The sequence below is a fragment of the Myodes glareolus genome, chromosome 5 (assembly GCF_982192425.1).
Source record: "Myodes glareolus chromosome 5, mMyoGla1.1, whole genome shotgun sequence".
Taxonomy (NCBI): domain Eukaryota; kingdom Metazoa; phylum Chordata; class Mammalia; order Rodentia; family Cricetidae; genus Myodes; species Myodes glareolus.
Window position 1 is genome coordinate 22,138,578 of NC_142030.1, and position 11,059 is coordinate 22,149,636.

At 42.6% G+C, this 11,059-nt stretch overlaps 1 pseudogene; it reads left to right on the forward strand.

Moving 5' to 3' along the window:
- Nucleotides 1–245: 245 nt before the first annotated feature.
- Nucleotides 246–1,817, forward strand: LOC148121999 (FK506-binding protein-like; annotated as a pseudogene).
- Nucleotides 1,818–11,059: the final 9,242 nt, after the last annotated feature.

Consider the following 11,059-nt stretch of genomic DNA (forward strand, 5'->3'; position numbering starts at 1 on the left):
GACCTTCAGTCATAAAGAGCTAGGGGTTAGTTTCTAGAACTTGGGACCTGCCTCCAGACGGCACCAAGCAACATTCTAAGATCATGTTCTCAAGAAACACTCTACGGTCATGCAATCTCAAGAAAACAAATTTGGCCAACAAATTGAACGAGCTGGGCAGAAGCTCCTCTGCAGCCAAGGCTCCAGATACAAACAAATCCCAGTGAGCCTTGGACAGAGCACCAATAAACCATGCTGAGGCGCCGATGGGTGCTGCAAGCCAGTGTGCACTTCCTTTCAAGCTGCTGGGCATGTGGCAGAGTTTGGTACACAGCAACAGAAAATAAATGCAACCTCTAAAAGCTTCCCATGAGGCAAATTAAACATAATGTTTAAACTATCCATGAGAACCCCGGGAAAGCTGACACTGGTGCCCATCACAGCTGGGCTTTCTCTTCTTGGTTAGAGCACACAGCGCCAGGGGGAACAGGCGGCTTTCACTTAGGTACCACACTGTTCAAAATTACATGTGTTTTGAAACAGTAGCTCACATTCATCATAACAAGATATCACGTGAGAAAACTGAGATTTGTGAAGGGAGAAGCACAGTCTCCCTCGCACCCACAACCCATAGCTCTCACTGAGCAGAAGAGCGAGGAATCCCCTACCTGTTTACCGTGTATTCCACTGCTGAAGCCTGTAATTGTGTTTGCTTAAGTCGGACAAGAATATCATGCAATGCTTCTTTATTTGAGCTTTTGTGTTTGCATTTTTAAATTAACAAGACATTTGCGATAAGTATTGAAGAAGCTTCTTTTTTTCTTTTTACTTTAAGACACTTAATTTGTCAAAAATTGTATGGAACCTGCTGCTAGTCCATTGATAAAAAAAAAAATAAAGAAGAAGAAAGGGAAAAGAATGCAAACACGTGAGTCTCGTGGACGCCACAGCTCATCGTGGGAACAGACTCAGCTGTTCCCAGGCTCATCCTCCAGCCTCAGGACCATGCTCAATGAAGATGTGTCTTAGGCTGCCCTGCTAGGCTTTTTTGACCTCTCAGGTGTGAACTATACTTGATTCGCCACTTTCCAATCAAAACTGTTCCATTGTCTACTGTTGAAGGGATCAGAAGGTCAAACGGAGCCATCACCTGCCAGTCCAATGAAAGAGGACACCACTCAACCACAGCAGCGGGAAGAGAACACCAGCAAACCTCAGATGCAGCTATTCAGTTTAGGCAGCAAGCCCCAGGTCCCACCCCTGAAGCCCTGGAGTTGGGGGTGAGACCTGATCCAGCCAGCTGAAGTGTAGAAAATCCTCAAGAGACTGAAATGTGGTGGCTGGACTTGGAGGGGACCCTGAGAAATCTCATTTCAACCAATGAGGTGGCAGCGTCTCCAAGCTTCTGATCTTCTGTGCTGCCCTGATGGGAGTTTTGGCAAGAAGATCAGACCATGGCCATGGCTTAGGCAAGCCCAAACTAGACTCCCAATGGGTGTTGACTTTGGGGTTTCCTTTTGGGCCTGAGCTGCCAAAGTTCCGAACAGAACTAACCATAGGTATAGGGCAAAAGCTTGGGGGGGGGGGGGGACTAACAGAAAGACATCTGGAATCCATGTGTCAAGGTGAGGAAACAGATTCATTATCCTGGATGCTCTGCACCCCTTGTCAAGTTCAGATTGGACTCCTTCACTAAGGGCTGGGATTCCTGGGAGTTAGAGGATATGGAGAAGAAGGCCCCAGTCAGGGAAAAACACAGGGGTACAGAACTGTTTTCAGCTGGGAACCCTGAAGGGGCTGCCTGATGCTACAGACAGGCTCTTTTTTTTTTAACCTGATTTCTTTTATTTTTACTTTTTAATTTTTGTTTTTTTGAGACAGAGTTTCTCTGTGCCTCTTTGGCTGTCCTGGAACTCACTCTGCAGACCAGGCTGGCCTCAAACTCAGAGAGATCCATCTGCCTCTGCCTCCCAAGTACTGGGATTAAAGATGTGTGCCACCACGCCTGGCTACTCTATTTCTTTTTTATAAGGACTTTTTCTATCCTTTCTATTTTCTCCCCTAAGCCTAAGTATATTTTTAAACACACTGTAAACTCTTTAGAGGGTTTTTTCCCCATAGGGTCCTGAGCACAGAAGTGTCCGTCCCCATGGAATTGGAACATGCCACCTTCCTGTGCATAAATGCATTTGCCGTCCAGGAAGCTCTTGCACCCCATTGTTTAGAGCTTTTAAGAGAATTCCCTGTTGGCAGGCATGATTAATGAAATCAATGGCTATATCCATGGGGGAGAACTGAAAGTTGCAAGGCCTGGTCTGTAGTGACTAGCCACCATCCTCAATCAATCCAGGGGCTCTACTGAGAGTTGCCTCCTTAGAATAAACACAGACACAATTGAAGGTGTTATGCTGTGGGATATTTGAGCAACCTGTGTAAAGATGTGTCACTGTTTTACCTTGCCTGCCTAAGGCACCTGATTGGTTTAATAAAGGGCTGAATGGCCAATAGCTAGGCAGGAGAGATTAGGAGGGACTTCTGGGGAAAGAGAGGAACTGGGGAAGAATCTAGGCATGTGAGAGACACCAGTGAGACATGGAGAAAATTGGGCATATGGAAGAATAGTAAAAAGCTATGTGGCAGAATGTAGATTAATAGAAACAAGTTAATTTGACTTACAAGAGCTAATTGGTAACAAGCCTAAGCTAAAGGCCAAGCTTTCATAAGTAAAAAGTGCAATGACCAGCGTTGCCTGACATATTGAAGGGATCTGGGATCTTCTAGTAGCTGAGACTCTGATCCCACCTTGGAGAAGTCTTCACCAACGATAGCCGCTGAGAATGTCTGTGAAGAGAGTGTCTTGATTTGGCTCATTGATTTGGTTAAGACCCATTGTAACTGCAGGCAGGATCATTCCCTGTGTGGGGATCCTGGACTGTGTGACATTAAGAAGGCTGGCTGAGCACTAGCATCCATCCCGCTCCCCATTTCCTTATCATAGATGTGATGTCGCCAGAAGCTCTCCTAGCTCCTGCTGCCTTGACTTCCCACTGGGAACTGTGAGGTAAAGTAAGCCTTCCACCATGTTGCTTCTGTCAGCAGCAGAAAAGTAACTGTCACCCCTGGCATCCAAAGGTTCATGCACATCTCATGATTCAAAATACATTCAGTTCATATTCTGACATCCCACTGGAAGGACTTCACTTCTCTTTACTGACGCTAATCTCCCTAACAAACAGGCCGTCCTTGTCCACAATTTCCAGCTTGCCCCTTTCAGGCCAGACTACATACTTTTCAGTCCTTTTGCTCCGCATTTTGTTCCTGATCCTCACTATCACTTGACTAAAAGCAGCTTACAGTAATCCATGCTGCTGCCTGAGTGCTATACCATCCTGGGATATCCTCTTTCAAATTAATTAGTTCATCACATTTGAACTTACCCACTGATAACGTTAATAACCTAAACAATATTTAATCAAAGCCAGGCAATGATGACACATGCCTTTAATCCCAGCACTCAGGAGGCAGAGGTAGAAGATCTCTGAGCTCAAGTTGGGGAAGGGGCTTTGCTCTTGTTTCCACAGGAGAAGAAAAATTATGGATACCATCAAAATTAATAAAGGTTCGATTTAAAGAGGAGAAACCTCTTAAAAAGGAAAAATGACAGCTCATCCACAATGATGATATTCATACAATTGGTAAGAAAAACATATAAAATGGGGGCAGGGTTCTGTTCTTAGCTCCACAGGAAAACACTGATTTTTAAAAAGTTCAAGGGACCCTGGATATCTAAATACTGACAGATGGAAAATAATGGCCCAATAAGGACTATCAAGAAAACTAAATAGGTTCTATAAGTAAAATATACTAAATCATATTTCTAAATTTATAGAGCTGGTTTTAGAGTTGGACTCTGGCTCAGTCCCTCTCTAATTCCAAGCCTGTTGTTAAAAAAAAACCCAGAGTTTCTGGAGTTTCTATCTCATGTCAAGAGCCATGATATGGGACAAAAAGGAATATGAGTTTAAAAAACATCTTTACTTTTCTTCATATCTATCATACCTTTCATTAAATATATCTATCATGTCTTTTATTGAATATATGTATGTCTGTATATGTCTATATGATTAATATGTAAATATATATTATTATAATCATATAATATATGATTAATATATAATTAATATATATGATTAATGTTTAAGTTTTCCACAATAAACAATAAGTTTTTCCTGCAATGACATTTAAAGTTTCCAGGAAGAAGATGGGGCCCCATAACAACAATTCCACCTGGTTGATATGACATCATGATACTGATAGCGCTACTACAAGACCTGTTTTGGGTACCAGCTGCAGAAGACGATTCCAACGTGGTTAGCTAAAATGATACACATCTTGTACAACATTCTGGTCAGTCCTCCACAAAATACTCAGAGACTATTTACAATTTTAAAAGACATTGATCTTAAAATTTAACCATCATTTTGCTTTCACAGGATCCCCCAAAAAGAACGTCGCCCCCATGACAGCTGAAAGTAATTCTAGAGAACGACGTCCCCTCTCCCAGTAAAGTTTGTCCTTGGGTTTAGGGACATCATTTAGGGATTGGTTATAATTAGTATAGGGTTGAGGGTTGGGGGAAAAATTTTATAAGCACAAAAATCTTTAAAAAAAAAAAAGAGGGATAATTGGATTATGGGATAATAGCTTTGTATTTGTGAGTTATTGTTTTTAGACAAATATATTGGTATTGATTCTTATATATTGATACAAAGTTAAATTATGTTGACTATTTTATGCATGCATGCTTCTACCTCTGTTTAAAACATTTTTATGTATTGACATATATATATATATTGTATTGATATATGTATATTTTACCATATTACATTGTACACTTCTACCTCTAATTAAGATACTTATATATTGTTTATGTATTGATATATATATTTACCATATTGCAATGTATACTTGCACATTGTTTATATTTGGAGGTCATATTGTCCCCATTTATTGCACAGTTGTTTACTATTTCAGTCTTTAAGTTAGATAGATATTAAAAATAATATAGATCAATAGTCATCTAAGTTTGTCATTTACGATTAGACTAATCAGGTTCTTTAGATACATAGAGATTATATTCAGTATAGATAGATAATCTTCAACCTCTTCAAAGAGCTGTAAAAAATGGCCTTTAATCTAACTCAGAGTTCTATGGTAGGGAGACACAATCGCTACTGACAACACTGATCTATTCCCGAGAAAATGTTGAGCACCAAAGACACTCCACCTGGAACCTTTCTTCTTGGCAGAACTGGCCTTTAGGTAAAAAAATGCCCATACCTCAACTACTGACAGAGTTACAGAGTATCCGTAAATGGATAAAACAGGACTGTCATATCCTGCCAAGACAGGATAAGATAGTTTTAAAAAGTTCCTTGCCTTTGAAAATGGTATGTAAGTTATGTTAGGCCTTAGCCAAAGTTGGTTGCTTCAACGCTGCAAACATGATTTTGGGTGTTTGCCCAGGTAGCCAGTTGTCTCTGTGATTTGTTACATGTTCTGGAAGTTTGATTGCACTTTCTAATTACTTAGGTAACATTATTTCCCTTCTCAGATCTTTGATGGGATTGAAGATTATATAAACGTAGTTACCTTCCTTTCATGACGTGGCCAAGTTATTTCTTATACAAGACTTAAGCTAGTTAAAATAGGATATTTGTATTTATTGTGTATAATTGTGTAGGTTTGTACTTACTGTATATAATTTCGTAGTAGGCTTAGAACTCTCTTACTTAAACAAAAGGGGGAGGTGTTGTGGGAGTAACTTCCGCTGCCTCAACCAATAGTCGCTGAAATACGAGCCCACAGTGCAGCGAGGAGCGACTTCCGCTCCATCAGCCAATAGCTGCTGAAATACCAGCCCACTGGGGCGTGGTATATTTCTCTTTTAAAAAGAAAAACAGATCCGGATCAGGCCCTCTTGGTTCCGGTGCTTGGTCCCGGCTCCTGCTCCCGGCTCCTGCTCCTGGCTCCTGCTCCCGGCTCCTGCTCCAGTGACTAGGCTCCCTTCCTGACGGTTTATGGTGTATGTACGTTTTACCCCCCAAAATAAATAACCCCTTAAAACATAACTGGTGTGGGATTGATTCGCCTATACTACAGAGTGAGTTCTAGGACAGAGAAGGCTTCAAAGAGAAACCCTGTGTTGTGCAATATTATGTTTTTTAAGATATGTTCTCAAAAAATAAAAGATGTGTTACATTCATTTATGATGTGGAATATTTGTTTAATGATGCAAAGATGTGTCGCATTCTTTTATATTGCATTTATCTAACCCTGTGAAGCTGTGTTACTTTGCCTGCCTAAAACACCTGATTGGTCTAATAAAGAGCTGAATAGCCAATAGCTAGCCAAAAGAGGGATAGGTGGGGTTGCTAAGCAGAGAGGATAAATAGAAAGAGAAAGAAAAGGAGCAAGAAGAAGAAAAAGAAAGGAGGGTGCCAGGGGCCAACCACCCAGTCACACAACCATCTGTGGAGTAAGAAGGAAAGAAAGATAAAAATCCCAGAGGCAAAACGTAGATAGGGTAATTTGAGTTAAGAAAAGCTGACTGGAAACAAGCCAAGGTAAGGCCAGGCATTCGTAAGTAAAAATAAGTCTCCATGTGATTATTTGGGAGCTGGGTGGTGGGTCCCCAAAGACCAAAGAGTTTTAAAAACAACAGCAACAACTGTATCTCAAAAACAAACAAAAAAATTAGAAAAGGAAAAAAAGAAAGTGTTCAATCAAAATCGCCATTACCATTTGCTGAGCACTCCCTGTGGCTCAGACACAGTGCTGAGCACTTGTGTAACTAATTTCTCAATTACTTGGCCTCATCCACCTGAGCTGTTTTTACTGCATTACTAATGAGAAAGACTGAAAATGTACGAAGAAGGACAATAACTCAAGAAGTTAAAAGACAGGACTGGAAGATGACACAGTAAGTGCTTGGCTTGCAGACATAAAGACTGAAGTTCAAATCCCCAGAACAGTGTAGAAAGCCAGGTGTGGCGGCTTACACCTATAGTCTTAGTGTCAGGAAGGCAGAGACAGGAAGACCCCTGAGACTTGCCGACCAGCCAGGCTGAACAACCTAGTGAGCTCCAAGTTCAATGAGAGACCTTGTCTCAAAAAATAAGTTGGAGGACTTGGGAGATAGCTCAGTGACTACACTGCTTGCCGAGCAAGTGCAAAGCCTGAGTTTGGATTCCCAGCAGGTGGGGGTGCACTATTCTGCAAACACCCGCACTAGGGCACCGAGATGGGCAGATCCCAGGAGCTGACAGAGAGTTTCAGGCTAGGCAAGAGACACTATCTGTCAAAAATATAAAGTAGAGAAGTGATTGAGGCAGACATTCTGATGCCAACCTATGGCCTTTACACACACATGTGGGTGAATGCATAGCCCCCACACACACACACACTACATGCATATTTATACCACACATACACACACAGAGAAAGAAGATAATAGATAAATGATGATTATAATAGATAGAAGATAGACAGACAGACAGATAGATGCTATTTCGGGGGTGGGCTCAGCCCACTGTGGGCGGTCTGGGTGTTAGAAGAAAGCAGGTTGGAAAAGGGGGTTCCTGAGGAACAATACCCAAAAGTGATCGCTAGCCTCCAATTGCACACAGACATGCACACCTGCACATATTTAAAAATACACTCACACACACCTTTTAAATTTTAACTGTATTAACCTGAGACACTGGAGTGCACACTTGTAATCCCGGCACATCAGAGGCTGAAGCAGAAACACCTTGAGTCCCAGGCTCTCTTAGAATAGGTCAGGAGAACCTATGCCAGAAAAACAAAGAAGGAAAGGCAGGGAGCAGAGAAAAGAGTGGGCGAGGGGAGGGACAAGAAGTTAGAGGAAAAGAAGGGAAGAGAATGAGAGGAGTAAGAAGGAAAGGGTAGGGGTGAGACTGTAGGGGATGGGAGGTGAGGGAAAGAAAGGGAAGGAAAGAATGAGAGAGGGAAGCTGTGATTTAAGTGTTTACTATAAGCAAAGGTGAAATGCAGATCCACTGGGGAAAAACACAGGTTGAGCAAACCCTGGGGAGCAAGCCAGTAAGCAGCTCTTTTCCAATCCCTCTAGTTCCTGGCTCCAGGTTCTTATCCTGCCTGAGTCTCTGCCTTGGTTTCCCCTGAGGATGGACTATGATCCTGACCTGTTAGACAAACAGACCCTTTCCTCCTCAGGCTGCTGTTTGGTCATGATGTCTTTATTCCAACTACAGAAAGCAAACTAATAGCAGACAGATAACTATGAGAACACTTGAGGAAGGCACCCAAGATTGCCCTCTGGCCCCCAAGGCACGAGTACATACATGTGTGCGCTCACAAAGAGGACAATAAATTAAGGCTCAAAGAAAGCAAGACCCGACAGCACAGGAGGTTGGGGTAGGAGGCCTGTAACTTCAAGAAGAGCCTGGATTACTTACTGAAATCTCTTCTCAAAATAAAAAGTGAAAACCAGGGGCTGTGGGTATGGCTCAGTGGCAGAACATTAACTTAGTTTGCATGAAGCCCTGGGTTCCAACCCCACTATCACAAAAATAAATGAATTAATTAAATGAATCTTAAGTAGAAGAATATATTAACAGAGACAAAAGACAAAACTAGCTGAAATCTATGAGAAAGAATAAGATGATTAAATGATAGGTGCCCAACCCCTCCCATGTGCACAGAGCATCACTAGCTTCTTGCCTTTCTAAAGATTGCTAGTGTCAGGAGCTGCAAACCTTTGCCAGCGGCTTTCCTGAGGCTGTGGGGGCCCTCTTGCCTGCACCTCAAGTAGGAATGAACTCCCTCACACGCCACCTGCTCCACCTTCATACTCAGTTACCCTCAACCAGCGACCCTAGGGAGTGTGTATAAATAACTGTCATTCTCAGTGGGAGAACCCCCTGAGGCAGGCATCTCCTCCTCAGATACTCCCAGGATCCTGTCCCAGTGCCCATAGTGGTGGCTGCCTTCCCGCATCCACAGCACCTCCTGGCTCCCCTCCAGGGTCTTCCTGTACAAACCAAATACACCACCAAAATCAGATCCTTATCTCAAGCTGTACATTGAATTTTTTTAAAAGTCTCTACCAAGACTGCAAAATGCCTTGGCAAGAAAAGCTATTTGCTGCCACGCCTGACGAGCTGTGTTCTCTCCTCAGGACCCACTGGTGGAAACAAAAAACCAACTCCCCCAAAGTATCCTCTAACCTCCACCCGGGTGGGTGCACCTGTGCTCACACCTACAGAACAAACAATGTAAAAAAGGTCTACACTTATAGAAAGGGAGGGAGCAAACCATGTTAGCGATGACACAGCTTAGCCACAGGCTGAAGGGTCAGAAGCACACGTGCATAGGTCGTCTCTTTTAGTGTTTCCATGTAAAATCTTATGTCAGATTACTTGAAAATCTTGGTAAAATGGTAGGTGTATGGGGAAATATGAATAATCAGAATTGGGTTAGGAGAATGCAAGCGGTCTGACAAACTAATCCACTTGGAACAAACCGGAAAAGCATTGCTAGACAGTTGTGTCCCTCAGAAGATGACAGGTCTAGGTCGCGAGTTCCGAATGTGACCAAAACACGTGTGTATTTCAAACACATGACAGTTGTTAATACTAACAAGAAGGAGGGTCTGGAGTACTAGCAGCAGACAGAAGAGATTTCCCAGTCATAAATGTGACAAAAATAGCTCCAGAAAGAGAAAATTACAGACCATCCTGACTTATGAATATAGATGCAAAAATCCTGAATAAAATATTAGCCAATTAAATGCGGCAGCATCATAAAAGAATAATGTACCATGATCAAGGAGGTGTATTTTTATAAGAATACAAGTAAGGGCCAAAATTAGAATTTCTATTAATATGATATTACCCGTATGAATAAAAAGATTAACTCAATAGACACTAAAAACGTATTTATTTATTTTTTGCTATTAGGGAAAAAGCCTAAATAATCTAGAGGTGGAAATATATTTATTTAATAGGGCAGGAATATCTACCTCAATCTTGGAGAACTTCCAAAAGTTAGCAATAAGATCCAAATGATTGTTATCGCCACTGGCACATCACATGGCTGTGACCATTTCAGTAGGCAACCATAGGACAGAATGTCCTGCTACCAAAAACAGATGTACAGCCATCATATCAGAAACATGACAGATGCACAGGTTTCTGAAAGAAAGGTCTTAACTATGGTTAACATAGCTGTCTACCTTAAAAGCCAAAGATATTATAAAAACACACAAAGGCCACCCGAATAAAACCAGAAACCATCTATTGTGGGTTTGCTATTAGCAGGAAGGTGAGCCGGCCTCACTTGCATTTGGGAGGTTCTGAGGCAGGTGGGGAGCAGGAAAGCTCTATAATTGGGGGGAGTATTTCTGTGTTCCCTGACAAGCACTCAATGTTTGTCCTGTCCTCTCCAGCTGCCCCCAACTTTGTGTGTTGAAACCCTACTCCTAATGTGGTATTGTTTAAAGGCAGAGCCTGTAGCAAGCAGGCATCAGACCCTGATAGCAGAGGCCCCAGCAATGGCATTAGTATCTTTTCATGAAGGTGGGGGTGGCAAGGAAGGCTCTTTCACCTTCTATTCTCCCAAGTGAGGGTCTGAGAAGGCCGCTGTCTGCAGCCCGGAAGAAGGTTCTCCCTGAAGCCCAGCAGTACCACACTCTGACTCCAGGCTTCCCGCTTCTGGAACTGTGAAAAATCATTGTCTGTCACTTATAAACCACACAGAGTGGTGCTTGGCCAGAGCCGTGCAAACCAAGACTGATGAATTGCTGGTCTGGGAAGCTGGAGGCAGGCTAACTAGAAGCAGCCTCTATGAGATTGTCTCAGGGAAACATCCTTCACTTCCCCTGGTTGGTCCTGACTTGAAGAAAAGCTATTTTTACCTGAGGCCTGGCTTTCCTGCGCCCACTAATGCTGCAAATCTGGTTTCACTCTTTGGCTGCGTGCTGCAAAGGTTGTAGGTCAACATTCTGTCATCACATCTGGGCCCTGGCCTGTTTTTATGC